This window comes from Panicum virgatum, chromosome 6N (assembly GCF_016808335.1).
Source record: "Panicum virgatum strain AP13 chromosome 6N, P.virgatum_v5, whole genome shotgun sequence".
Taxonomy (NCBI): Eukaryota; Viridiplantae; Streptophyta; class Magnoliopsida; order Poales; family Poaceae; genus Panicum; species Panicum virgatum.
The window spans coordinates 7,836,151-7,864,113 of record NC_053150.1 but is presented as its reverse complement, the minus strand read 5'-3'; the positions used below and the strand labels follow the sequence as shown (position 1 = coordinate 7,864,113).

General features: G+C 45.5%; 1 pseudogene; it reads left to right on the top strand.

The window, feature by feature from the left end:
• The first annotated feature begins 196 nt into the window (after positions 1–196).
• LOC120679287 lies at positions 197–27,963 on the top strand (annotated as a pseudogene).

Here is a 27,963-nt window from a genome sequence, read left to right as displayed (position 1 = left end):
AACCTTCTATGTGTATGATTCAGTGATATGATGATAACTACATGCGACTGTGGATTACTGGAAATACTTCAGGAATTTAGGTATGTTACCTGATTACCTATGGCGTTACAGGAATTTAGCTTCAGAGAGTTGTAACTAAGGTTCAGCAATGGATTATATTTGCAGGTCTACGCAAAGCTAAGCATGCACCCATTGCAAACAGCAGTGGAGAAACCAAACAATATGTATGTACTCCTTTATAATCTTTAAATTTATAATTGCCTCCAATAGACAGCACCAGTGCTCAACTGAATTTTATTGAAAAGTCATTCTGAAAGCCTTTTGCAGTGAGATGCTCACCATAAGGATTTTGGTTAGTTTTATTTGTCTAGACATCTATATTACTGCTGTAAGAGATTCATGAGCTTTTTAGGCCTTCTTTATGCTCGCATTCGGATGTCAAGTTTAAATATTTGGGGGCAAAAAAAAGATTGCAACAGTTTTTTTAGATCATCTTTTAGGTAAGTTACGGTTGTATTTATGTTGTAATCATAACCACCTGTTCAATTCATAATATAGTTACCTTACTCTGTCATTAATTGTTTGCTGAAAAAGTTGTAGGTAGTAACAAATTTTTAATTGGACTGTTGGAATCTTAATTTGATATTTTGAACTGTAGGATAAAGTTGTCAATTTGATCCCTTTAAGTTTCCTACCACTTCTTGATCTACCTTGCAGATTTAAGGAAGTGTGGATAGTGGACGGGTGCTTGGCAAGTTCCTTATAGTTTTCAAAGAGTTTTCCCCATGATCTCATTTATAGATTGGCTTCGAGTGCATAAAGGTCGCCATGCCATTTTACAATTTTCAGATTCAAGCACACTCGCTTTCATGAATGTTAGTGGCTTGAAGAGTAAAACTACATGATAGGATATTGTCAAACACATCTTTTTTTGTTGAATGCTAATTCAGCTTCCGTGAGCTAGCACCAGCGATTGCACTAAGTTGTACGGTAATGTGCTAAATTCTTTTCTACACGACCCCTTTCTATTTTAGCATAGGAACAGTGCATTGGTTTGCCTGGGATCTCTATTCTTGTAGGTCTACCCTTAGTTATTTTGATCTTCAGCGATTTTCTTTTTCAATAGACCTTTTCTGTGTTGTTGCCATTTCAGTAAAATATATGACTTAGCAACAAAAGTATTAGAATTGGAAGTTTGGAACTACATGTCCAATTGGAAGAATACTTTTGTAGATATGTGTTCTTCATGATTTAGTTATACTTATTCTATCTAATTAGTAGTTAAATGTCTGCCATTTACTTTGATTGCCTCCCATGTATGCAGCAGGTTCCTACTGCACCTGCATTTATTGCACCCGCGTGCGCACCAACAAAATATTGGACTATTTCCAAGGTAGAGAATCAGATTATCCAAGTTCAGGTTGGGATAATAGGATATCAAGCTACTACTTAATGAATCAGATTATCTCCAGTGCAGTACATGCATTTACCAATAAAATGTTTAGGTGTAGCATCTTTGTAACTATATGTAGTTCTGCATTTAAATTTCCAGGGAAAAACCATAGATGTTAGCTTTGGTACCATTGTACATAAATGTACATGTGTATTTAGATTCTATTACAAGAAAAATAAATTATATTTCTGCAGAACCATTATTCTATTACAAATATATGCTCCCTTCGTTTACTTAATTTGAGAAAAAGAAAGTAAAATCTACCAATTGCATTTTTGTTCCATTATAGAATATAATTGATCTTTCCTAAGTGACAATTACAGGGGTTTAGAAAATATTAAATGATTTTTCATCACAATGTTTTTGGAACATTTATGACCGGAATTTTAGCAATTTGCTTCTTATCTTTTTTATTTGTGAAGCTGTTCAAATTGCACCAATAGAGATAACACCTTTCCATATGTAATGTTTGTGAAGCCTGTTTCAACAATGCTCTTTCAATGATACTACAAGATGTGTGATCTTCACCAAGTAGCCAATCGGGTAAACTCTCTTTTTGATTGTTGTCTATAGTGGCCTCTACCTGCTCCTACTCTAACAAAATTGTATGGTAATAATATTTGCACAAGAATGAACTTACTACCAGTCCAAAAAACATGTAAATGTTGGTTCCGATTGTGAATCTTTGTAAATATTCTCTCTTCATTGATTGTAGCATGTTTATAGTACTATGTGAACTTGCAAAGATTTGATTGCTTAAATACATATTTTATTATTTTATAAGGTCATAAAATTTGTAATGAATAGCAAAGCATCTAACTGAAATTACTTCAGGGGATACAGCTTGGTACCTTGTGTTTGCTAAATCCAAAGCTTCATCATTACAATGGAACAACAGGATACTCATAGGACGAAATTCGCACATGGTTCAATTTGAGGTAAATAAAAACATTTGTTCCGCAGATACTCGGTTGCTATGACTATATAGTTGCAACTTGAAGACATTCAACACAGGCCACATTTGCAGCCTTCTTAGTTCTTTCTACTACAACCTCATTTATTTTGCATCCACATTTCTCAAAAACCAATACCATTAAGCAAAAAAAAAATCATGTTTACTATTGCATAACGAATGCTTGCTACTCTCCTCTCGCCCTCAATGATATGAACAATCATACTCTTAGTATGTGTACCAAGCATAAGAGGTTCATTCAGCTTTAGGGCACAAAATTCTTTTCTACTTCACCTCCTAATAACATGCATTATATTGTGCCCAAATAACCTTGAAACCTTAGAATGCCATCAAACTATACATAAAGAAAAAATTATCTTATCTGCAACCCACTCCAGTTTATGACACTCTGTAGGAAAGTAGGATGCGTATAATGTGGTCGATGTATTGCTTGAGCCCTAGGCTGATTATATAGAAGTACATGGCTTGGAGGGAAAGCAGCCTCTCCTAGAAATAAGGAAGGTTATCTTGGGATTACAATCAACCCTAAACTAACCATATCCAGAGTTGCCTAATATACTCTAACACACTCTCCCTATTTTTTTTAAACAGAAAAGAAAAATAGAAGTATCTGCAATTTCCAAGGTGTTTCTAAATTCAAGTGCTGCCAATGAAATTTTACAAAAGAAAAACATGGTTCTTTCATTTCATTTTTTAAAAAATGTTACCAAATGTCATCATTTCTTCTGTAGCCACACTCCCAATAACTCTTTCCTTACCTATACCTCTTATCCTTTCAGGAACAATCAGGTCACCATATCGACATAGCAAAGCAACCTTCCACCACAAATGGAATCGCTTCAAGTGCGTCATCAGCATTCACCGTCCAGATCGATGCAGCCGCCCAAAACTCTGCCGAGAAAATCTTTGTGGAACTGTAGAACCTAACTATTGATGCACAAACTGAAATTCAATTTCCCGACACAAATTCATCCTTCTCACCTTCATTTGAGGTACTAGCTCCATTCCTGGGTGCTTCTACCAATATTCTAGCTGGATTCGAAATTAAAGAGGTACATCGAGATCATCTGCACCTACCTCCATACCTTGCAACGGACATAAATTTATCACTAATTCAAATTAAATCGCAATGGTTACAGGTCAGGAACAACACAGCCATCCTAGGAACTTTACATTCAGTTACGCCTATGCCAGAAAATATGATAGGCAGAAGCACTTTTGTCCTAATATATAGTTATGTATTATACATGTGAAATAATTGTGATGTACCATATACCTACTAATATTTGCAACTGTCATGATACTAATTTTATATCTGTTAATGACATCCTATCTTAATCTAATGATGGCGCGCCAAGGCGCGCGCAAAGTACTCGTCTGACGACATGCCCTCGGCGCCCGCAGGCTGTTCGACGCTTCGCCCCGCCCGCGCGCCGCCACGCCATGGCCGCCTCCGTCTCCGCCGCCGCCAAGGCCTCCGCCGCCTTCGCCCACAAGGTCTGTCCCCTCCTCCCTCTTCCGCCCCCTCCCTACCTCCCAGCTCGCATCCCGTCACTGACCGGCTCCCTCCCCTGTCGCAAAAGGAGCTCGCCGCGGCGGCGCCGGCGCCGACGCAGCACCGCGCGGGCTCGGGCCACAGGAGCAAGCCATGCTGCGTGCGCGCCGTCGCCTCGCCCGCGCACGCCCCGTGCCCCGGCGTCCACCGGCTCGGTACGCCCGCTGAATCCCCCCGACTATTAACGCGCCTCTTCTGAATGTTGCTGGTCCCGATCTCGCGCTTGATGTACCTGCGCGCCGCTTCTCCTGAATCTCGCCTCAGGTGAAGACCGCGATGACGATGACGGAGAAGATCTTGGCGCGGGCGTCGGAGCGCGCGGGACTGGAGCCCGGGGAGAACGTGTGGGTGGACGTCGACGTGCTCATGACGCACGACGTCTGCGGCCCCGGCACCATCGGCATCTTCAAGAAGGAGTTCGGGGAGGACACCAAGGTCTGGGACCGCGATTAGGTCGTCATCATCCCAGACCACTACATCTTCACCAGCGACGAGCGGGCCAACCGCAATGTTGATATCCTCAGGGACTTCTGTATGGAGCAGAACATCAAGTACTTCTATGACCTCAAGGACCTCAGCAATTTCAAGGTATGGCTGCCCATTTGCTTGTCTTTTCATTCAATTGATAGCTTAGCTTGCCTGCCTCGCATCAAATTAAGGTTCCTGTTGAACTTTTTCTTCCTGCAGAAGTTACATTTTCGAGTTGTTTGCAGGCTAATCCAGACTACAAAGGTGTCTGCCACGTTGCACTTGCTCAAGAAGGCCACTGCCGACCAGGCGAGGTACCTTTCGCTGTACCAAGTTCAGCTAATCTATGATTTTACCATACAGGAAGGAATAACTCCAATTGCTGTCTAGGTTCTCCTTGGTACTGATTCTCATACGTGCAATGCTGGAGCCTTTGGTCAATTTGCAACGGGAATTGGAAACACCGATGCAGGTTTTGTGTTGGGCACTGGAAAGGCTCTTCTCAAGGTATGCCCAATGTTTTCATTACCTCCAGATAAATTTGAGAACCAGTCTTACAGAACAAATAAAATAAAATAAAAATAAAGACATTTATTCGTGTGGTATAGCCGTATAGGTCCAGTTGCTTGCTGAACTGTCGTTCTATTCTATAGTTCATTGATGCATCAGGAGATTTGCATAAATTTATCTTCAGGAAAATGAGACTTTATCAGCCAAAAAACTTTGTTTCACATAAATCAAAATTAAAGATAAATTCCTTGAATCAGTAAAATGTTATTATCGTTTGCACTGACTTGCATTTCCTCAAAACACAACAGTAATTGAAAAATCGAGTGTAGTATCCAGTTAGCCCTATTTATGTAGCAGTTATGCGTCATTTTTGTACCTCTTATCGCTTTTTCATATATTGTTGATATGCTTCAGCCACTTCCAGGAAAAAAACACACAGTGTTTTGATCTGTTAATCTTATTTTTTCAGGTGCCACCAACTATAAGGTTTGTACTAGATGGAGAAATGCCACCTTATTTACTCGCAAAGGATCTGATTTTGCAAGTAAGCCTACAAGCTATGTTAATTTTGTTCGCCTCTTCGGATCTACTTGTAGCTGGGACTTCTTATTCTTGTTTATTGCTACTTACAGATTATTGGTGAGATATCTGTATCTGGTGCAACCTACAAGTCCATGGAGTTTGTTGGATCAACTGTGGAAAGTCTAAATGTGCGTTACCAGCTCAAGATTAGCTTAATTAATAACCACACTAATACACTATGTAACATTGAACTAATTCTTTTCACACACTTGCTAGATGGAAGAGCGAATGACATTGTGCAACATGGTTATTGAAGCTGGTGGAAAGAATGGTGTTGTGCCTGCTGATGAAACTACATTTAAGTACCTTGAGGTACATAACTAACCTCCGAAATACTATTGATAAAACTGAGGCAATGTGCTTTTCTTTCATAACATTCCAATAACATATGAGATAGAGAGTGCTCAAAACAATTTGCAAAAGATTTTTCTTGATAGTTCTGACATCATAGCTATCGTACTGGCATACTGCAGGGCAAGACATCCATTAATTATGAACCTGTCTACAGTGATGCTCAGGCCAGGTGAATATAGACCGCCCTTGCTTTTTCTTGTCCTTTAGCTCATGCTATGCATTGATTTGCATATTAGAGTTTTAAAGTTATTTCTCGTACATGAACATGACTCCTTGTTAGACAGCATTGAAATTCAAGATTAAATGGATGAATGGTACTTATTCAACAAGTTTGTCTTGCGTTCAGATTGTGTTCTGAAAAGTTGATTATGTTATGCATATATACAAGAAATAGATTGTTGCTTATTAGGTGACGACATGTCAAAATATGTTGACGAAACTATTGCTTCTAGATCGAATCATAAAACATATCGAATATGAACTACGTGGAATTTTGCTCTAACCCTTTTTTTTTTGCGAAAGGGGTTATATTAAAAAGGAAGCACAGTACATCCCTGGAATTTTACATAAAACACCCTGGACGAACTGATAATTGCAGCACAGCACCCCCATCGGAGCTCCTGGCTCCTAAGCTTCTGGCCGCCGGCGACAAGCACCCCGTCCAAGATGAATCCACCTTCCTCCTCCACGAGCGATTCCACAGCATGGAAACGCCGCATGAGCCAACGCCTGAACAGACTAGGACGCATCGTAGACGCTGAAAGAATATCGACCGCCAACATGCAGAGAAAGGAAGAGGAAGCGCAGTCCGCCGCCGCCGCCGACCAGACGCGAAGTCCCGCGACGCTGACCAAAGCAGCGAAGTAGACAGAGGGCACATCCCCAGGGATGCAAAGGATCTCCACCCGTTCGCAAGGACGAAGAAAAGCAAACCTAGTACCATCGCCGACGAAGTAGGGGAGGAAGACGATGGAGCCACCCGCCATGCCGAAGATGAGCCTGGACCCACTGTCTTCCCATCCGCCGTCGAAGAAGCAGCACAGGTAAACACAGCTCGCCGCCTGGACCACCCAGAGCAGCAGAGGCAAAAGGCGCCACCATGAAGCAGATCTCGCCGCTGTCGCCACCACGGACGGAGATGCCGCCGCTTGCTTCACCGGCAACCGAAGCTTCCCTGGAGCACCGCCGGAAAAGGTAGCTCCGGACTTGCCGACCCACACGCCGGCTCCGCCATCATCACCAACCCCGACGCCGCCGTAGAGGGACAAAAGCACCGGCGCTCATCGAACTGATGCCACCCGGAAACGATAGAATCTAGAACCTAGTCTAGACCTAAACTATCTACACCACCGATCGATTTGGCTTCCCCTCCCTCTCCGGCGGTGACGAGGTCGCCGGAGAGGAAGGGGAAGCAGGCGAATCTAAGCCGGGGGCAAGAAAATCGCCTTCCGCCTTTGCTCCCTACTGTAGCAAGGGGAAAGGGGAAAGGGGGAGCTCTGACCGCCTCACTTGCTCTAACCCATTAATACCATATGACATGTATTTCCTAGAAGAATATTTGAGTTGTGTTCCATATGACCTAAGCTACCAGGTCTAATGTTTCAATGAGAGAAATTAGAGGCTTTTCTACAAGCTCCTCATTGGCAATGTCGAGGAATTACTTCCTGTACTGTACACACCTATTGCTGGTGAGGCTAGCCAAAAGTATGGTTCCATATTTAGTCACATCAGGGTCTTTATATTATCAGCTTGAAGGAGAAGTAAGTTGGCAATGTGTCCATGTTCACAAGTGTTTTACTTGGCTGGGCAGGCGAGTGATACTTGAGGTGCATAAGATCTGGCCAGAGAGTGGATGTAGGGCATTCAAGCCTGAACCAGTATAAATCTCGAGTCATTGTGTGTGTGCTAGGCCACCTCCAATCGGACGTACGGCACAGCGACGAGTGTAGACTACTAGTCGCCTATTTCCGGCAGCGATACCTATATATTAATAGTGAAGAGTTAATCACTATACGACTAGACTGAGAGATAGATCAACAGCCGGCTATATTATTAACCTGCTCTGTAATAGTAGTGGTTGGATCGGAAGCCGGTCGAGCGGCCCAAGAAGAGGCGCGCGGCAGCCGTTGCTGTGCGTCGAAGCATGCATGGGCACACGTGTGCGCTCGCCACCGGTACGTGGCGGGAGTGGCGGCGCGCAGCTCGCACCACGCATGTGGCTGCCGAATCCTCTGCGATCCCATACGTGCAACTATGCAAGTGCAATCGGTGATCCACAGCCGGAGTATCCAGCTGTTGCCCTGTCGTGGTGGATGAAAACGGTCGGGATAACCCCTTACCGTTTTTATTTTTACATTTTAATGCGAAAACGATATGAAAACGGAATGGTCGAATACGAAAACGAATACGGACTCACGAGATATCGTTAATGAACCAATTCGAACGGATATATGTCGAAAACATCCGGTCTACGAAAAGTCAAAACAGAAACATCGACCCATACTATCGCTACTAGAATCCTCTAGTTTCCCTAGAGCTTGAATTCCTAGGGAAAGACAAGAAAACAGTAGGGAAATAGTTTCCCTAGTGGTACTTCATAGGGAACGATTCCTAGGGACGAGTTCGACGGGAAAGACAACCGTGCCCTAGGATCCTGCTGGAAAACCATAGGGGATTCCTCTTTCCCTAGGAATTTGATTCGTAGGGAAAAGTACTGACATGGCAGCCAGCAACCTACATGGAAAGGTGATTTCCCTAGGAATTTGATTCCTAGGGGAGGTTTCACTGCTAGATGCAAATATATTCAGGCACTCAATTAAATTATCTTTTTTGTTGAATTTGAATTTGATTCAAATTCAAAATATGAATTGTAAAGCAAGCATCGATTCTCTCCAATAGTCATCCATTAATCCAGAAATAACTAGAAATATTCATTTAGAGCTACAGCCAACTCAAAATCCATTTAGAGTTACAGCCAACTCTATGTTCCAACAGAACCACACCCCCACATGCTGTTCCAAAAGCTTCTAACATGGTTAAATGGTAAGAAATAATTTGTTAAGCAAAATGTGCAGCAAGAAATATGACCCCTAGAAGCCATATCTTGACAACAGTGCCATCAAAACAATGGAAAATCTTCTTGCGGAGGAGAGTAGTTGCCGCCACCACTTGTAGTTGTGCTCACATGGCTTCGAAATACTCCATTGGCAATCCTACTTAATGTTTCTTCTGGAGTTTCCTCTCGAATGGCAGAGCCATGCGTAGCAGCATGTCACACCCGGTTTATGAAGGCAAACCGAATGCATCTCATATGTGCGCCAGGATCAGTTTACACACATATGATTAAACATAAAGTGAATATCACAACTAGTGCAAACGTATAGAGAGTATTAAAGACTTTATTACAAAACCGAATGTCTTAAACGAATAATTAAACGTCTATAGAGTAGCAGCGGAATCTTCTTCAGCACAGGCAGATGACTGGGAGACATACGCCTAGAAATCCTCGAAGTCTTCTGGAAACTCCGGGCAGTTGTTATTACGGTCTGAGCAGCAAGTATGCAAGGGTGAGTACACTTATGGTTGGTACTCAACAAGTGGTAGGGAAACAACTATAATATATGCAAGGCTAATTCAAAGAATAGCTGACACGGTTAAACTGCACTCAGCAAATTTTAATTGGTCATATTTTATTAGCAAGCATTAACTAGATATAAGTATATACCATTAAACCCATATGATAAGTATATACGAAGATATACAACATAACCATAAGTAAAAGCATCGATTTAGATCAACTTCAAGTTCAATTATCATGTGAGGGTCCAAGCCGCTCTTGACCGTGAGCACGGCTAACCGGTTAGTTTTACACTCTGCAGAGGTTGTACACTTTCACCACAATCCGCGTAAAAGCTCCGAAGAACTTTAAACCCAACCATGCAAGTGCGGGCCAAGCACCATATCACACTTCCTTAGGTGTGACTGCATAGGGACGCTACGAGGCCTTTACAAAGATCCCCTAACCTATGACAACCCGCTAAGGTTTCAAGTCAAAGCGGTCATAACACTGTCCTAATGAGGTGGTACCTTACCAAAGGACCATCAAACAATACCAATTGCCCCAATAGGACCGAGTTATACCCCGTCGATGCATCCCCTCTTGCCCTTTCGGTAAGATTGTCACAAGCTAGAGTTTCTAATTAATCAGCCAAGACCAGAGCCATATAGTAATTGTGGTTGTACTGTTTTCTTGGGTGGTTCTCCATGTTCCAATTAACACATATGATCTTAATTAACAATATTAAACCATCACGAACATGAAGTAACAAGTATAGCATTTGTAATATTATCCACCCATATCCAAGGTAAAGCAACTAGCATAGCTACCCAACATGAAATTAAACCCAAGTTGATCAAGGAATATGGTAAGCAATACTAGGTATGTCCTTAACTCGGTTCCCATCATATTATAGACGCATGCATGAACATAAAAGTAAATGTGATAGTTTTGGTGATTTCATGGGTCAAAACATGATCAAGGGTCCACTTGCCTTCCTCAAACTGCTGCTGGTCCGGTCCTCCGAAGCCTTGATCGTGCTGCTGCTCCTCGAACTGCGGATCGTCTATCGCATCGCACACGCACATGCAAGCAAACAAGTACAAACAATAAGAAACAGTACACCAAACAACAAAAACAGTACAAAAAGAGGTTACTAAACTATTCTACTCATTGCAACGATCGCATGAGCGTAAAGATCATCAAAAACGGATCTAAAACGAGAAAGTTATGGCTAAGACAAGATCTAAGGGCTAAAACGTAAATAAACCTTATACTCAGGGGCTAACTCATGAAAACAGGGACTGATTCGTAAATATCTTTCACTGTAAAGGACGGCGGGTTCTAATACGGAATAACATAGGGGTTTCTTTGCAAAAACGACAGGGTTGACCGGTAAAGACTTGGTTGACTCAGATTGAATCTATTATGGACCCTTGGATTGAGATCGGACGGCCTGAGTGGTTTGGGGCGAGCGGCGGCGGCGTTAAACGGCCGGCGGCGAACTGAGGCGGCGGCGCGCGGCGGCGGGACGGCCGGAGTAGGCCAAAACGGCCATCCGGGCTTGGGTTAGGCTCGTATTTGGGTCGGGGAGCACGTTCGCGAAGTCGCGAACTCGATTAGGGGATCTGGGTAGTGAGAAAAAGGCCGGAGCAGTGCCCGCAGCGGCGCATGGCGGAACGGCGGCGGCGCTTGCTCCGATGAGCTAATGCGCGCGCGAAAAAACAAGATAAAGGGAGAAAAAAAGGTCGGCGAGCATCACCGCCTCGACGCGAAACTTCTGGAAAGCTCGAAGGCGGCGGGGGCGCGACGGAACGGCGACGCAACTTGGAGCTCCAAGCTCCAACAATGGAGACGGCGCGGAAGCTAGGGTTTGACGAAAGCGGCGGCTGCGGCTTTGGGTTTTGGGTTCCAGGGGTCGCGGGGCGTTGCTTTTATAGCACGGGGCTGGGCCTTGGCGTGCGGGCCACGCCGAGTCGGAGGGGGCGGGCAGCGGCGCTCGGACTCGGGAAGGAGTCCCGACCCGTCCCGAGCTCGGGGATGACGGGCGGGTCCCCCGCGTCAGAGAGAGAAGAGAGGGAAAGGCCGGAGCGAACTGGGCCGCGAGCTGGGCCGGCGCAAGGGAAACGGCCGCGGGGAACGGGCTGGCGAGAAGTTGTCTGGGCTGCGGAGAGAGAAAAAGAAAGGGAGAATGGGCTGGGCTGAAAGAGAGAGAGAAAGAGAAATGTTTTTCCAATTTCCAAAACGATTCAAACTCTTTCAATTTAAATTCAAACTCAAAGATTTGAATTTAAGTTGAACAACAAGCAAACTAAAATGCAAACCAGCATGAAATGCACACGCCTATTTTCCTTATATTTATTTTATGGCTAAATAATTTATTTGATTCCCGACATATGCTCTAAATTCAAGATAAATTAGATGAAACCTTATCGAGCCTACAATAAACCTAATCGAATTTATTGAGGTTCCTAATTTGAAAAAAAAACGGGTGTTACAAACCTACCCCCCCTTAAAAGGAATCTCGTCCTCGAGATTCGACTGGGCTAGCAAAGAGCTGGGGGAATTCTGCCTGTAACTCATCTTCTCTTTCCCAAGTAGCCTCATCCTCTGCATGATGACTCCACTGAACTTTACACATCCGTATCCTCTTACTCCGAGTAATCCTCTCTAATGTGTCTAGAATTTTGACCGGATACTCAGTATAAGTCAGATCATCCTGCACATTCAGTTCCTCCAGTGGCAACTTCTCCTCTGGCACCCTCAAACACTTTCTCAACTGAGATATATGGAACACATTGTGCACATCGGACAATCGGGCCGGTAGTTCTAGCTCATAAGCTACTTCACCCCTCCGGGCCAAGACCTTGAATGGTCCGATGTAACGAGGTGACAATTTCCCCTTAACTTTGAATCTGCGCAAACCTCTGATAGGTGACACTTTGAGATACACAAAATCTCCTTCTTCAAAGATCAACTCTCTACGTCCCTTGTCTGCATAGCTCTTCTGTCTTGACTGTGCCACTTTCAGATTTTCTCGAACAATCTGTACTTGTCGTTCGGCCTCTTTGATGATCTCTGGGCCGAACAACTGGCTTTCTCCCGTCTCACTCCAATATAATGGAGTTCTGCACTTCCTTCCATATAGTGCCTCAAACGGTGCCATCTTCAAGCTGGCCTGGTAACTATTGTTGTATGAAAACTCTGCATACGGCAAGCTCTTATCCCAACTGCCTCCGTGCTTTAGAGCACAAGCTCTAAGCATATCCTCTAACACCTGATTGGTTCTTTCTGTCTGTCCATCCGTTTGTGGGTGATATGCTGAACTGAAATTCAACTTTGTGTCCATAGACTCATGCAATTTTTGCCAAAACCGAGATGTGAACTGAGTACCTCTATCTGACACAATCTTCTTGGGTACCCCATGTAGGCAGACAATCCTGGATATGTATAGCTCTGCCAGTTTGGCTCCCGAGTAGGTAGTCTTCACTGGAATGAAGTGAGCTACCTTTGTCAACCTATCCACAATAACCCATATGGAATCATAGCCATCTTTTGTACGTGGTAACCCCACAATAAAATCCATACCAATTTCTTCCCATTTCCATTCTGGTATTTTCAATGGTTGCAACAAACCGGCTGGCCTCTGATGTTCTGCCTTGACTCTCTGACACACATCACATATGGCCACGTGAGCTGCAACATCACGCTTCATGCCATACCACCAATACCTTTCTTTCAAATCCTGGTACATCTTGGTGCTACCTGGGTGAATTGAATAGGCAGAATCATGGGCTTCCTTTAGAATCTTCTCTCGCAGATGATCCACCTCTGGCACACATATTCTCTTCCTGAACCACACGGTTCCTTGTTCATCCTCAGTAAAATCAGGTGCCTTGCCTCTTTCTATCAGCTCCTTGATCTCCTTGATCTTATCATCCTCAAGCTGACCCTTCCGTATCTCTTGCTCAAGAGTCGGCTCGACTTCTATGGTGATTCCCTCGGTGTGACCAACAAAACCAAGGTTGAGTTTCTCAAACTCCCAACACAATTCCTGGGGCATCTGCCTAACTCTCATTGCATTTACATAGCTCTTGCGGCTCAAAGCATCTGCAACCACATTAGCTTTTCCTGGATGGTAGTGTATCTCCAGGTCATAATCTTTTATGAGCTCTAACCATCTTCTCTGTCTCAGGTTGAGATCATTCTGGGTGAATATGTACTTCAGACTCTTGTGATCAGTATATATCTGACATCTGTGTCCCAACAAATAGTGTCTCCATATCTTCAAGGCATGCACCACGGCTGCTAACTCCAAATCATGAGTGGGGTAGTTCTGCTCATGCTTCCTTAACTGACGAGACGCATAAGCAATCACATGTCCCTCTTGCATTAGCACACAACCAAGTCCCTGACGAGATGCATCACAATATATATCGAAACTCTTGTGAATGTCAGGCATAGCCAACACTGGAGCTGTAGTCAGCCGCTTCTTTAATTCTTCAAAACTGGCTTGGCACTCATCTGACCATACAAACTCTTTTCCTTTCTCCAATAGTGAGGTAAGAGGTTTCACTATCTTGGAGAAGCCTTCTATAAATCTTCTGTAGTAGCCTGCGAGTCCTAAGAAACTCCGGATTTCTGACACTGTCTGAGGTGGTTCCCACTTCAACACATCTCTGACCTTGCTGGGATCAACTGCAATTCCTCCATCTGTGATAACATGACCAAGAAACGAAACCTCTTTCAACCAGAATTCACATTTGCTGAGCTTGGCGTACAACTGATGCTCCCTGAGCTTCTGCAAAACAAGCCTCAAGTGCTCCTCATGTTCCTCCTCATTCTTGGAGTACACCAAAATATCATCGATGAACACCACTACAAACTTGTCGAGATACTCCATAAACACATTATTCATCAAGTACATAAAGTAAGCTGGTGCATTGGTCAACCCGAATGACATGACCGTATATTCATATAACCCATATCTGGTAGTGAAAGCGGTCTTGGGAATGTCTGACGGTCGTATCCTCAACTGGTGATACCCTGACCTCAGATCGATCTTGGAGAATACCTTGGCTCCTCTCAGCTGATCAAACAAATCTTCTATACGGGGCAACGGATACTTGTTCTTGATGGTAACTTCATTTAATGACCTGTAGTCCACACACATCCTCTGTGTACCATCCTTCTTGTCCACAAAGATCACTGGGGCTCCCCAAGGTGATGAACTAGCTCGAATAAATTTCTTATCTAACAATTCCTTTAATTGTTTCTTAAGTTCTTCTAGTTCACCAGCAGACATTCTATATGGTCTCTTAGCAATAGGTGCAGTGCCAGGTAAAAGGTCTATAATGAACTCGATGTCACGTTCAGGTGGCATACCTGGCAAGTCATCGGGGAACACATCTGAGTACTCGCATGCTATTCTGATGTCCTCTATCAGAGCAGCCTTCATCTGATTCACCGTACAATCTGCTGATGTTGGAGGGGTTGCAGCAAACTCAAACCTCTCACCGTCTGGGCTAGTGAGGAGTACTGATCTCTTGGCACACTGAATCACTGCATCAACCTTGCTCAACCATCCCATCCCAAGAATGATATCGATTCCACTAGTATCCAGTACTACGAAGTTGGCACGGAATTCTCTACCCATGATCTGGAATCCGACACCAAGGCACTGGTACATAGCCTTCATATTTCCCCCGGGCGAACTAACTAGCATGTGTTTTGTCATAGAATGCACGGGAATACCATATTTTGCTACGAACTGAGCAGAAATGAAAGAATGCGATGCTCCCGAATCAAATAAAACCGTTGCAGGGGCGGAGTTGACTAAGAACATACCGTATACAACTTCTTGGGCCTCCTGAGCGGTCTCCGCAGCAACATGGTTCACCCTCCCTTGAACATAATTCTGCTGTCCTCTGTTACCCTGGGGAGTCTGGTTGTTGTTCCTCGGCTGCTGCTGCTGCTGCTGTTGGGGGGTCTGCCTCTGCCCACTATTACTGGATTGGCCTGGCGTACCCTGGGTATTCCTGTTGGGACAAGCGTGAGCAAAGTGCCCAAGCTGACCACACTTGAAGCAAGCATTGCCTCCAGAAGGTGCGGGGTTGTTGTTTCTCACAGGGGTACCGGCTGGAGTGTTCTGACGATTCTGCTGGGGAGTGGAGCGTTGAGCTAACTGCTGATTCTGCTGGTACTGCTGAGCTGGGCGCTGGTACTGATACTGATTCTGCCCAAAATTGACATTTTGTCCTCCTGTGCGGTACTGGTTACCTTGCGGGGGTCCAAAGCGCGGGCGCGAATTGCTAGACTGGCCTTGTGACTCGAACTTCCGCTTCTGCTCGCCCATCTCCTTGCGAGCATTCTCCACGGCGATGGCATTGTCCACCAGTTTCTGGAAGCTATCAAACCTGTGCACCAACAACTGATATCTGATAGGTGCAAGCAGCCCTAGCCTGAAGTAGTCCTGCTTCTGCCCATCTGTGGCCACGTCTGCGGAGGCATAGCGGGACAGCTGGATGAACTTGTCCCGATACTCACTTACAGACATTCCACCCTGCTTCAGAGCTAGAAATTCCTGCCTCTTCAGCTTCATCAAACCCTCAGGTATGTGGTGCTCCCTGAATTGAGTCCTGAACTCATCCCAGGTGATGGTGTTTTGATCAACATGGGCGGCGGTATAAGCATCCCACCAGTCTGCTGCAGTTCCTTCCAATCTGCCTGAAGCATACAGTACCTTCTCCCTGTCTGTACACTGAACTATATTTAGCATCTTCTCAATGGTCTTGAGCCAGTCATCGGCGTGAAGAGGATCTGGTGAGTGGGAGAAAGTAGGAGGTCTGTGACTCATGAAGTCACGGTGGCGATCTCTCGGTGGTGGCTGTGGAACTGGAGCTTGATTTGCTTGAGCTTGCAGATTGGCCATGGCATTGGCCATTTGAGTCAACAGCTGTGTCTGCGCAGCAAGGAACTGCTCCATCCCTGCTGGTGGTGGTGGCGGTGGCCCGTTGTTCTGGTTGTTGCCTCCACTCATGTTGTTGGGTTGCTGGTTGTTGCCTCTTCTCTGACGCTGCACTGCTGGCTGATCAACTCCTGATCCGGACCTGGTGTTCACCATCTGACCGGTTAGACAAGTAAGACTCATGAAATAATCATGGTAAAATATAGGTGCAAGGATGAGATAGGGACAATATAAAATAAAATAGATAACCCCAAGCTTTACTAACTAGCTAACTTTATTAAAAACTTGGTGCAATTATGGTCATCACTCCATAATTACACCACAATCATTACAAAAAGCCAACTCACAATTGTTCACAAAACCAAGCATTGAAACACACGGATTAACTAACACACTTAAACAAACGTTCACGAGCTAGCGATTACAAAACAACTCTTTACAAGACTCAACCTAAACTCTTAAGCCTATCATCTAATAGAAACGGTTCTGGTAGCCACGATCGCCGAAACGAAGCCTCTTGCGCGGGGGTGACAAGGCGGGATGCGGGGGCTCCCCCTCTGGAACAGGTGGAGGCGCCTCTCCTGCAAGCTGGGCCTCTAGCTGGCGAATCCTGTGGTGAGCTTCCCTCAGTCGGTCTTGGGTGTCGTCCAGCTGGATGACGACGTTCCTTAAGTCCGTGTCGACTCCGGCGAGAGCTCGCACAGTGACATTGACGCGGTTCTCCTCATCCTCTCCAAGTGTCAACTCCGTATGCTCTGTCCCACGAGCACGGCGAGGAAGGTGCTGATAGTCTGTGTGCTCCAAGTCTCGGCGGTTAGTGTGGTTGAGAGACCAGAGAGCCCTCATGGCAGCATGGCTTACTGAGGCACGGTAGGTCGCCATGGGTGTCGAGGAATCGTGTGCGGAGACGGTCATCATGCCTCGGGGTCCAGTATCCACCCTTATGTGGACCCGAGTGACAAAGTAGTCGCCGAGTGCAGGGTCTTCATAGTGCTTTGTCTCGTACAGGGGAGCCACGGGGTTGTGAAGCTCTTCCAGCGTATCCCGAAGCAGCAGGGGAAAGTGACCCTCCTCGTGGGTTGAGGTGTAGACGCAGTACAGTCCCCTTTCTTCTGGCGGGTCTTCATCATCATCCTCATCGTCCGGGTCCTCTGGGCCTTCTGGGTCTCCTCCAGCTGGTGCAGGCGCTGAAGCTGCTGGAGCAGGAGGTGCTGGCGGCGGTGCTGGGGCTTCATCTTCTGACATCTCCAGGGGCTCCTCCTCTTCTCCTCCCTCAGTGACGACGGTCGCTGGAACCTGAGCTTCGAAATAGGCTAGTGGCGGGCCTAGATCGTGTGCTGGCGTCGGCGATGGTAGAGATGGCTGTATGTTCCCGTCCGCATCAACTTCCCGGATGTTGCCTTCTTGGTCTTCATCGAAGAAGTAATCCACCCCGGGCACTTCCTCAACCTCTTCCTCTGGCTGAACTGGAACTGGAGCAGGTACTGGGGCGGGTACTGGCTCAGCGGGTGCAGGAACAGTGCGACGGGCGAAGGCACGACCTCCGGTGCGCTTGCGTGCAGTCTGCCTAGTTCTGGCCATCTGAAGAGCATGATAGAAAGGTTTTAGAACATACTTGAAAGAAAAGACAAGTATGCGATCAAGGTTGAGATAAAAGCTATCAATAAGGATTAAGCAGATATGCATGAAAAAGCATGGCTACTAAGCAAGATAGACCTTAATTTTCGACCATTTCTATCTAGGCTAACGTCCTACAGTCAACACTGCTCTGATACCACTTCTGTCACACCCGGTTTATGAAGGCAAACCGAATGCATCTCATATGTGCGCCAGGATCAGTTTACACACATATGATTAAACATAAAGTGAATATCACAACTAGTGCAAACGTATAGAGAGTATTAAAGACTTTATTACAAAACCGAATGTCTTAAACGAATAATTAAACGTCTATAGAGTAGCAGCGGAATCTTCTTCAGCACAGGCAGATGACTGGGAGACATACGCCTAGAAATCCTCGAAGTCTTCTGGAAACTCCGGGCAGTTGTTATTACGGTCTGAGCAGCAAGTATGCAAGGGTGAGTACACTTATGGTTGGTACTCAACAAGTGGTAGGGAAACAACTATAATATATGCAAGGCTAATTCAAAGAATAGCTGACACGGTTAAACTGCACTCAGCAAATTTTAATTGGTCATATTTTATTAGCAAGCATTAACTAGATATAAGTATATACCATTAAACCCATATGATAAGTATATACGAAGATATACAACATAACCATAAGTAAAAGCATCGATTTAGATCAACTTCAAGTTCAATTATCATGTGAGGGTCCAAGCCGCTCTTGACCGTGAGCACGGCTAACCGGTTAGTTTTACACTCTGCAGAGGTTGTACACTTTCACCACAATCCGCGTAAAAGCTCCGAAGAACTTTAAACCCAACCATGCAAGTGCGGGCCAAGCACCATATCACACTTCCTTAGGTGTGACTGCATAGGGACGCTACGAGGCCTTTACAAAGATCCCCTAACCTATGACAACCCGCTAAGGTTTCAAGTCAAAGCGGTCATAACACTGTCCTAATGAGGTGGTACCTTACCAAAGGACCATCAAACAATACCAATTGCCCCAATAGGACCGAGTTATACCCCGTCGATGCATCCCCTCTTGCCCTTTCGGTAAGATTGTCACAAGCTAGAGTTTCTAATTAATCAGCCAAGACCAGAGCCATATAGTAATTGTGGTTGTACTGTTTTCTTGGGTGGTTCTCCATGTTCCAATTAACACATATGATCTTAATTAACAATATTAAACCATCACGAACATGAAGTAACAAGTATAGCATTTGTAATATTATCCACCCATATCCAAGGTAAAGCAACTAGCATAGCTACCCAACATGAAATTAAACCCAAGTTGATCAAGGAATATGGTAAGCAATACTAGGTATGTCCTTAACTCGGTTCCCATCATATTATAGACGCATGCATGAACATAAAAGTAAATGTGATAGTTTTGGTGATTTCATGGGTCAAAACATGATCAAGGGTCCACTTGCCTTCCTCAAACTGCTGCTGGTCCGGTCCTCCGAAGCCTTGATCGTGCTGCTGCTCCTCGAACTGCGGATCGTCTATCGCATCGCACACGCACATGCAAGCAAACAAGTACAAACAATAAGAAACAGTACACCAAACAACAAAAACAGTACAAAAAGAGGTTACTAAACTATTCTACTCATTGCAACGATCGCATGAGCGTAAAGATCATCAAAAACGGATCTAAAACGAGAAAGTTATGGCTAAGACAAGATCTAAGGGCTAAAACGTAAATAAACCTTATACTCAGGGGCTAACTCATGAAAACAGGGACTGATTCGTAAATATCTTTCACTGTAAAGGACGGCGGGTTCTAATACGGAATAACATAGGGGTTTCTTTGCAAAAACGACAGGGTTGACCGGTAAAGACTTGGTTGACTCAGATTGAATCTATTATGGACCCTTGGATTGAGATCGGACGGCCTGAGTGGTTTGGGGCGAGCGGCGGCGGCGTTAAACGGCCGGCGGCGAACTGAGGCGGCGGCGCGCGGCGGCGGGACGGCCGGAGTAGGCCAAAACGGCCATCCGGGCTTGGGTTAGGCTCGTATTTGGGTCGGGGAGCACGTTCGCGAAGTCGCGAACTCGATTAGGGGATCTGGGTAGTGAGAAAAAGGCCGGAGCAGTGCCCGCAGCGGCGCATGGCGGAACGGCGGCGGCGCTTGCTCCGATGAGCTAATGCGCGCGCGAAAAAACAAGATAAAGGGAGAAAAAAAGGTCGGCGAGCATCACCGCCTCGACGCGAAACTTCTGGAAAGCTCGAAGGCGGCGGGGGCGCGACGGAACGGCGACGCAACTTGGAGCTCCAAGCTCCAACAATGGAGACGGCGCGGAAGCTAGGGTTTGACGAAAGCGGCGGCTGCGGCTTTGGGTTTTGGGTTCCAGGGGTCGCGGGGCGTTGCTTTTATAGCACGGGGCTGGGCCTTGGCGTGCGGGCCACGCCGAGTCGGAGGGGGCGGGCAGCGGCGCTCGGACTCGGGAAGGAGTCCCGACCCGTCCCGAGCTCGGGGATGACGGGCGGGTCCCCCGCGTCAGAGAGAGAAGAGAGGGAAAGGCCGGAGCGAACTGGGCCGCGAGCTGGGCCGGCGCAAGGGAAACGGCCGCGGGGAACGGGCTGGCGAGAAGTTGTCTGGGCTGCGGAGAGAGAAAAAGAAAGGGAGAATGGGCTGGGCTGAAAGAGAGAGAGAAAGAGAAATGTTTTTCCAATTTCCAAAACGATTCAAACTCTTTCAATTTAAATTCAAACTCAAAGATTTGAATTTAAGTTGAACAACAAGCAAACTAAAATGCAAACCAGCATGAAATGCACACGCCTATTTTCCTTATATTTATTTTATGGCTAAATAATTTATTTGATTCCCGACATATGCTCTAAATTCAAGATAAATTAGATGAAACCTTATCGAGCCTACAATAAACCTAATCGAATTTATTGAGGTTCCTAATTTGAAAAAAAAACGGGTGTTACACAGCAGCCTATGCAATTGAACAAGTAGATATTTTATATGATCAAGGTACAAAATAGCCCGCTAATAGCTCGCTATTGTCCGCTATTAGCTTTTTAAGAGATCTCCCGCTACGCTATACAATATTTGTCCGCTATAGGGGTTTTTTTAGGATTTAGTGATAATAAATGTCCGCTACTTCCGCTAAAGATGTAGCCAAAAGAAATAAAGAATCAATATAACTAGGGTGGACCATAGACAAAGCATCACGGGCACAGTTAGGCAGTCAAGAGATGTGTTGAGTCTATTTTAGAATGTTAGACCAATGATGCTTCTAATTTTATATGTATTATGGACGTATGGCTATGAAAAATTTGTTGAAATTGGTTGCATTGCTGATGTTATTGGTCACATTATGCATATTTTTTTGCAAACCGCTAAATGGATAGCTCCGCTATAGCTCTCTTAGCTTTTTGGAAAGGCTTCCGCTAAACTTCTTAGCCCGCGATTTTATACCTTGTATATGATTCTGTAATTATCTATCATGCTATGACAGATTTGATAAAAGAGGTAGGTGGTTATGATTTCAGATTGCAAAGCATAAAAAAGTGGTTCAAGAATGACAGCAAATTACGAAATTTTAATCAAGGCACAGGTGGTTCAAGAATACTCTGCTGATCTATATGAACATAAAAATATATGGCAATCAGCATACATACATTTTCAAGAGATTGAGTTTGATTTGAAACAAATCCTGGAGGCGCAGATGGAGGAGGCAGGGGAGGAGGAACCAAAGAAATGGGCATTCCTGTGTGCACAGCCACACTCTGCAATTAAGGATATATGATACTCATAAGAACATAGCAGTTTAACATCACCAAGAAAAATGTAGAAGGCACCTGAGTAGACAGTTTGCAATTAAACGTGCCACTGCAGTTAGCCGTGCAACAATAGTGAAATTATGGAGTGGCTCTTTTGAAGCAGCCAACATGGCATAAAATGCCTTAGCGTCTGCTGTTGGTTCCTCTTCTAAACTATCTGTGTCCATGGCATCACCAAAGTCATCCAACATTTCATCTAAGCCATCAGCGGTGTTATATGCTTGTTCCAATATAGGCACACTTATAGGAGACTCTCCATGCTCAGTCCATCTATTATATCCTGGGATAAAACCCCTTTTGCACAAATGCATGCTCATTACTCCTCTCCTCCGTCTTACTCTATTACGACAATCTGAACAAGGACAGACTACTCCGGTATTTGCAGCATTTGGAACACCATTGAAAATATGATCTAGAAAATCATTTGTGTTGCGCACCCATTCTTTAGAATGACAACCATTGTCTTTCCAACCATGGTACATCCAACTGCGGTCTTGTACCGACATGACTAATGTTGCAACAATTAACTGAAACAATAAATAAAATACCGAAGAAAATTAAACAGGTAAGCAATGCAAGGCAACACGTGATGTAACAAACCAGCATAGGGGATAAAGTTGATTCACGCTCATGGTGCCCATTTTTCTAATAACAATTGGGAATCAAAAAATCTAATTTCTAATTAACAATGCCACTGGACTGATCCCTAGATTTTTTTTCTAGAAGAATATTGATGCAGGGACCATATTAAACAAATCTAGCAAAGTGGCTTATCAATTGACTACAGCACGTGCAACTGAAATCATGACCTAAACAATTTTCTTGGAATCACACAATCTCTTAAAAAAATCCGACACCCAAACCCAATGTGCAATAAGACAATAAGATATACTCCCTCTGTTCCAAATTATAAGTCATTCTAAAAATCTTGAAGAGTCAAACTATCTCAAAATTTGACTAAAATTATAGAAAGAAACATAAAGATTTATGACATCAAATAAATATACTATGAAAATATAACTAACAAAGAATCTAATAATATTTAATTAGTATTATAAATATTATTATCTTATTATATAAATTTGGTCAAAATTGAAAAATTTTGACTCTCTAAGATTGTTGGAATGACTTATAATTTGGAACGGAGGGAGTAGCAATAAGAAAAGATAAAATTTGCATCTCACCTTCGGACGCACACAGATCTCTTTCTTGCTTTCTCCTTCCTTCTCTCCTTTCCCGTGAACCTTCCTTGCACAGCTTCAGCACAGACCCAGTTCCTCCTCCCAGATCGATGCAACTCCTTGCCTCCCTCCTCCTGGAACACAACTCCTTGCCCTCCTCCTTCCAGGACACGCCACCCTAACTCTCCATGGTTCTCAGCGGCAGATAATGCATGGAGCGGGCAACAGGATTTGGGGACAGAGCTAGCAACGAGATGATTCGGGATGGAGGCAGCGACAAATTGGATTAGGCAGGGGAAGAGAGGCAAGCAGCGTTGGGTAGGATGGGATTGGGCTGGAGGAGCGCTCGTGGATGGATTTGGCTGGGGGAGCTCGAGCAGGAAGGGATTGGGGTACACGCGCTCGAGCGGGAAGAGGGATTGGTCGACCGCGTGCTCCTAGCGGGAAGGGATGGGGTGGTCAAAGCATTGCGCGCGAGGGAAGGGATATGGCGGTAGCGCGCTCGAGCGGGAAGAAATTGCGTGCGGCGGAGTGCTCGGGCGGGAAGAAATTGGGTGCGGCGGCAGTGCCGCGCTCGAGCGGGAAGAAATTGGGTGCGGCGGCGTGCTCGGGCGGGAAGAAATTGGGTGCGGCGGCGGTGCCGCGATCGAGCGGGAATAAATTGGGTGCGGCGGCTGGTAGGGTTTGGGGGCAGCCAACGTCCCACCGTGTTCGGCTGGTCACCAGCCGAATAGCCCTACAGGATTTTTTTCTCATATTCCTCCAGCCTCTAGCTCCAGCCTGCCGAACAGTGTTTTCTCTCACACCACTCCAGCTCCAGCCTCTAGCTCCAACCTGCCGAACACGGTGGTCAGCTAATAAAAAAGTGATTCCCTACGAAATTGTAAACTGTCGTAGGGGTTATACGCCACGGAGGCGTCTACATGGCAAGAACCATGCCCATCCCACCAGTTTCTCCCGAGGAATCGCTAGTTTCTTAGGGAATGGTATTGTTTCCCTACGGTTCTAGTGACTTGTTCTAGGGAATACAATCCTCCCTACAGCACTTACCTATTTCCTAGGGAAAGAAAAATAGCGGTAGGGAGAATGGAGGATTCTAGTAGTGTATACCTAATCATTCAACAAACTTAACATGAGTACATGAAAACACATAGACAAATAATAATAATACAAGTAATTTTAAACCATGATAATAATTCATAACCTCACAAACAAATTCACAGCCACACACATAATAGTGCACAAAGAGACGGTCTCACAGACACGTAGTTTAAGAAGTTCCACACAAATAGAATCAAACAAAAGTCTCAACTAAATACAAGCATCTTGATTAGAAGGTACAACGGCCGGCAAGTGGAGACTGGAGAGGGTAGAGAGGTGGAGGAGGGAGGCCATCGGGTAGGAATTTTTTTTATTTTAATCCTTTTTAATCTATTATTTTAATAATAGCCCGTGCATATATAATTTTTCAAGAACTAGCCTTTTTGGTCACGCCAAGCCCCGTGGCGCGACTCCCTGAAGGGTCACGCCACATGCTTCGGCGCGACAGAACTGCCACGCTGGCACGCGTGTGCCAGCAGGCCTGACGTGGCAAGGCTGAGTCGCGCCACATGCTTTGGCGCGAGTGAGTCGCGCCATGAGCCGTGGCGCGACTCAGCCTAATACAGGCCTACCCAGCCAGCCTTCTCTTCCTCCTCCCATTCTTTTTTCCTCCACTCCCCACTCGACCCGACCTCCATGGCGCCGCCCCTCCCTCTCTCCCTTTAGATCCACTCCATCCTCTACCCGATTCGAATGGGAAACGAAGGGAGACCGATCCTTGAAGGTAACTCCTCCATTCTAACTGATTGGTTTTCCTCCATTTCGTGGATTTTTTAGGGTTTGAGTTGGTTAGGGTTTTTGTAGGGTTTGAGTTGAAATAGTCCCAACAAGAAACCCTAGCCCGCGCTGTATTCTCCCCGTTTCCCTCATTCGCTAGGCTCCTTGGCGCTGCCGGCCACCACCACCTGCGCCTCCCGTTGCTGCCGGGTCCCGCCCGCAGCCCTGCCTGGCTAGCGTTGAGGCCACCCCTCCCGCCTGCGCAGGGTGCCACGGCCCTGCTATGTGTGTGCGGAGGGCGCCCCTCCCGCCGGCGCTGGGTGTCGCGGCCCTGTTGGGCGTGCGCCGACCGCGCCCCTCCTGCCGTCGCCGCCCCACCTCCAACACCGACCTCCAGTCCGGCCGCGTCCTGCCGCCAACACCGGGCCTCTCCGACGGTCGTGCGGCTCGCCCCTCCCCGACGCCCCCCTTCTCTCTCAGCAGGTCGTCTCCCTCTGGCTTCCTCTCTTCTATTTGTTTTACTGCTTGAGGATCAAATGTACCAATCTTGAGAATTGAGTATTTACAAATTTAAAGACTGATGCAGATTTGCTTACGTATATCTCTGTTGTCCACAAACAAGACTGGATCAAGTGTGTATATGTTTAGGGTATGATTTCAGTCGTCCAGACGCGATTTAGCATGTTTTTATGGCCCTCATTGTGGCCATATTTAGGTACCATAGTAGATATATAATATAGCTCAATCGCGTCATCAATCCTTGTGTTGTCACTATGTAAGAGTGGGAGTAATAGTGATTTGCAGCAAGAAGAATAAAAAATAATAGCAATTAGCTAATTTTGACTATATAATACTCTATGTTTTATATATATTTGCTAAAGCTGTGCAGCATAGTTAAAGTCCTAGGTTCGCCCTTGTGTGTGACCTGTGCACTTGCAGAGGCAACAACTTGGTCGTTTTCATAATGAGGCCGATCAAGATGAACCTTGTGGATCGCGCTATCCTGGTGGAAGGAGCACGAGTAGAACAACTTCGTTGGCCACATCATCTACAGGTGCCGTATTTGCAATATTATTTCCATTTATGGTACTTAATGATTGTGATTAGCTATACATATGTTGAATAAATTCTCTTTCATAGGAGAACATCGCGGCCAACAAGGGGCTCTCGGTATTGCAACCCCTCGTAGGAGGGGCAAGGAGGCACCACCTCAAGACATCGTCATCGAGGAGTCTGAGGTGAAAGCATCTAGGCCCCTAATTCGAGTTTTGGTAATTAATGACAACAGTTTGTGGATTAACGATTTCATTTGAGATAACGAGTATAGGTCGATCCACGGATGAAAGAGATTTGGTTGTGAACGTATGGAGTTTTGGAGATGATGAGCAAAGCTCGGGCTTAAGGCAAAGGTATAAAATAGGGCTTTTGTATTTTACCGGTCACAAGGCGTTTAGTGGATGAAAAGTGACCGGATTTGTTGGATAGGTAGCCGTACTATCAAGAGGGGTAGTGTACTCATGCTTGACGGGTCTTTAGTGCCATTTTGCTCAAAATATCTAGTTGCATGCATGAGGGCTAATGGCGTTTTGAAAAGATTTGAAAAAGACTAAATTTGAGAGCTGACTGAGTAACGGCGGACAGTCCGCACCCGAGGGGCGGACAGTCCAATCCCGTTCCAGAGAGCTTGCAGAGGCTCTGGTGGGCTGGCGGATAGTCCGGCCCAGGTGGGCGGACGGTCCGCCACTACTTCTCAGATTTGTACCAGAGAGGGTGTCTCTCTGGTGGGCTTCAAAGTTGAACGGCGGACAGTTCGCCCAGGGGGCGCGGACGGTCTGCCGGCTAATATCAGTTTTGTACTAGAGAGATTGTTTCTCTGGTTTGGGCTGCAAAGTGAACTGCGGACAGTCCGCTCTTGAGGCGCGGACAGTCCGCAGGCTAACTTCAAAGTTGTTCCAGAGACGTTGTTGGTCTCTGGTGGTGTGGAACACATAACTGCGGACGGTCCGCCCCTGGGGAGCGGACGGTCCGCCAAGGCTTAACGGCTAGTTCTGACACGCATTAAATGCACTCTGACTCACTGGTTTATAACGGCGGACAGTCCGGTTTTTGAAATGCGGACGGTCCGCGACTTCGTAGAAAAGAGTGTAATGGCTAGTTTTTGAAGGGGTGTCTATATATACCCATTGTCCGGCCTTTGGGGGGCTCTCTTGGCCATTTGGACTGCATACTTGACATCTTAGAGCTAAGACATCCCTCTCTCACACACACTTGCTTAGAGATAGCATACTTGAGAGTGTGAGGGCATCCTAGTGCATTGCATCTAGAGTTTGAGCTTTGTGGCACTAGGAAAACTTCAAGCAAGCGTCATCGACTTGTTACTCTTGGGAGTTACCGCTCCGTAGACGGCTTGGAGAAGAGGATTTCGTGGAGCTCCTCCAAGGAGATTGTTGAGGAGCCCCGATTTCGGTTGTGAGAGGTTTGTGCTCACCTCACCGGAGTGGTGAAGAGCAACTCTAGTGGAATCGAGGTGTGGAGCGGTTTCTTGATTCAAGCCGTCTCAAGATCAAGAGGTTCTTGATAGAGGAGCGGTTGATTCTTAGAATCCACCTCAACGTGGATTAGAGGTGACCAGCAAGTCATCGACACCACGAGATAAATTCTTGTGTCAAGCTTGGTTACTTCTCTTGCTCACTTTAATTCTTGTTTTTACTTTGAGTAATTTACTTTGCTAGAGCTTGATTTGTATCTTATCACCCTAGGTTGCAAACCCATCTAGAGATAGTAATAACATGACATAAGGCTTTCCTTTGTTACTAATTAAATTTCTCTAGTGTTGTTAGTTTTAGATTTTAAACCGCCTATTCACCCCCATCTAGTCGGTGTTCTTGATCCTACATGAGGAGACATCAAGCTCAGAGGATGCAGATCCTAACTATCTGGCTCCCTTTGTGCCACTACTGACGATGCATCCTGTGTATGGGAAGTCATTATCAGGATCTGTTCACAAATGGCTAATTGTTTTACTCTATCTACATTTAAATTGAAGGATTATGTAACTCAGTGCTCATGTTCACTTGTTGTATGCCTGAGTGTATCTATTCAAGATTATCATTGTGGTGTTA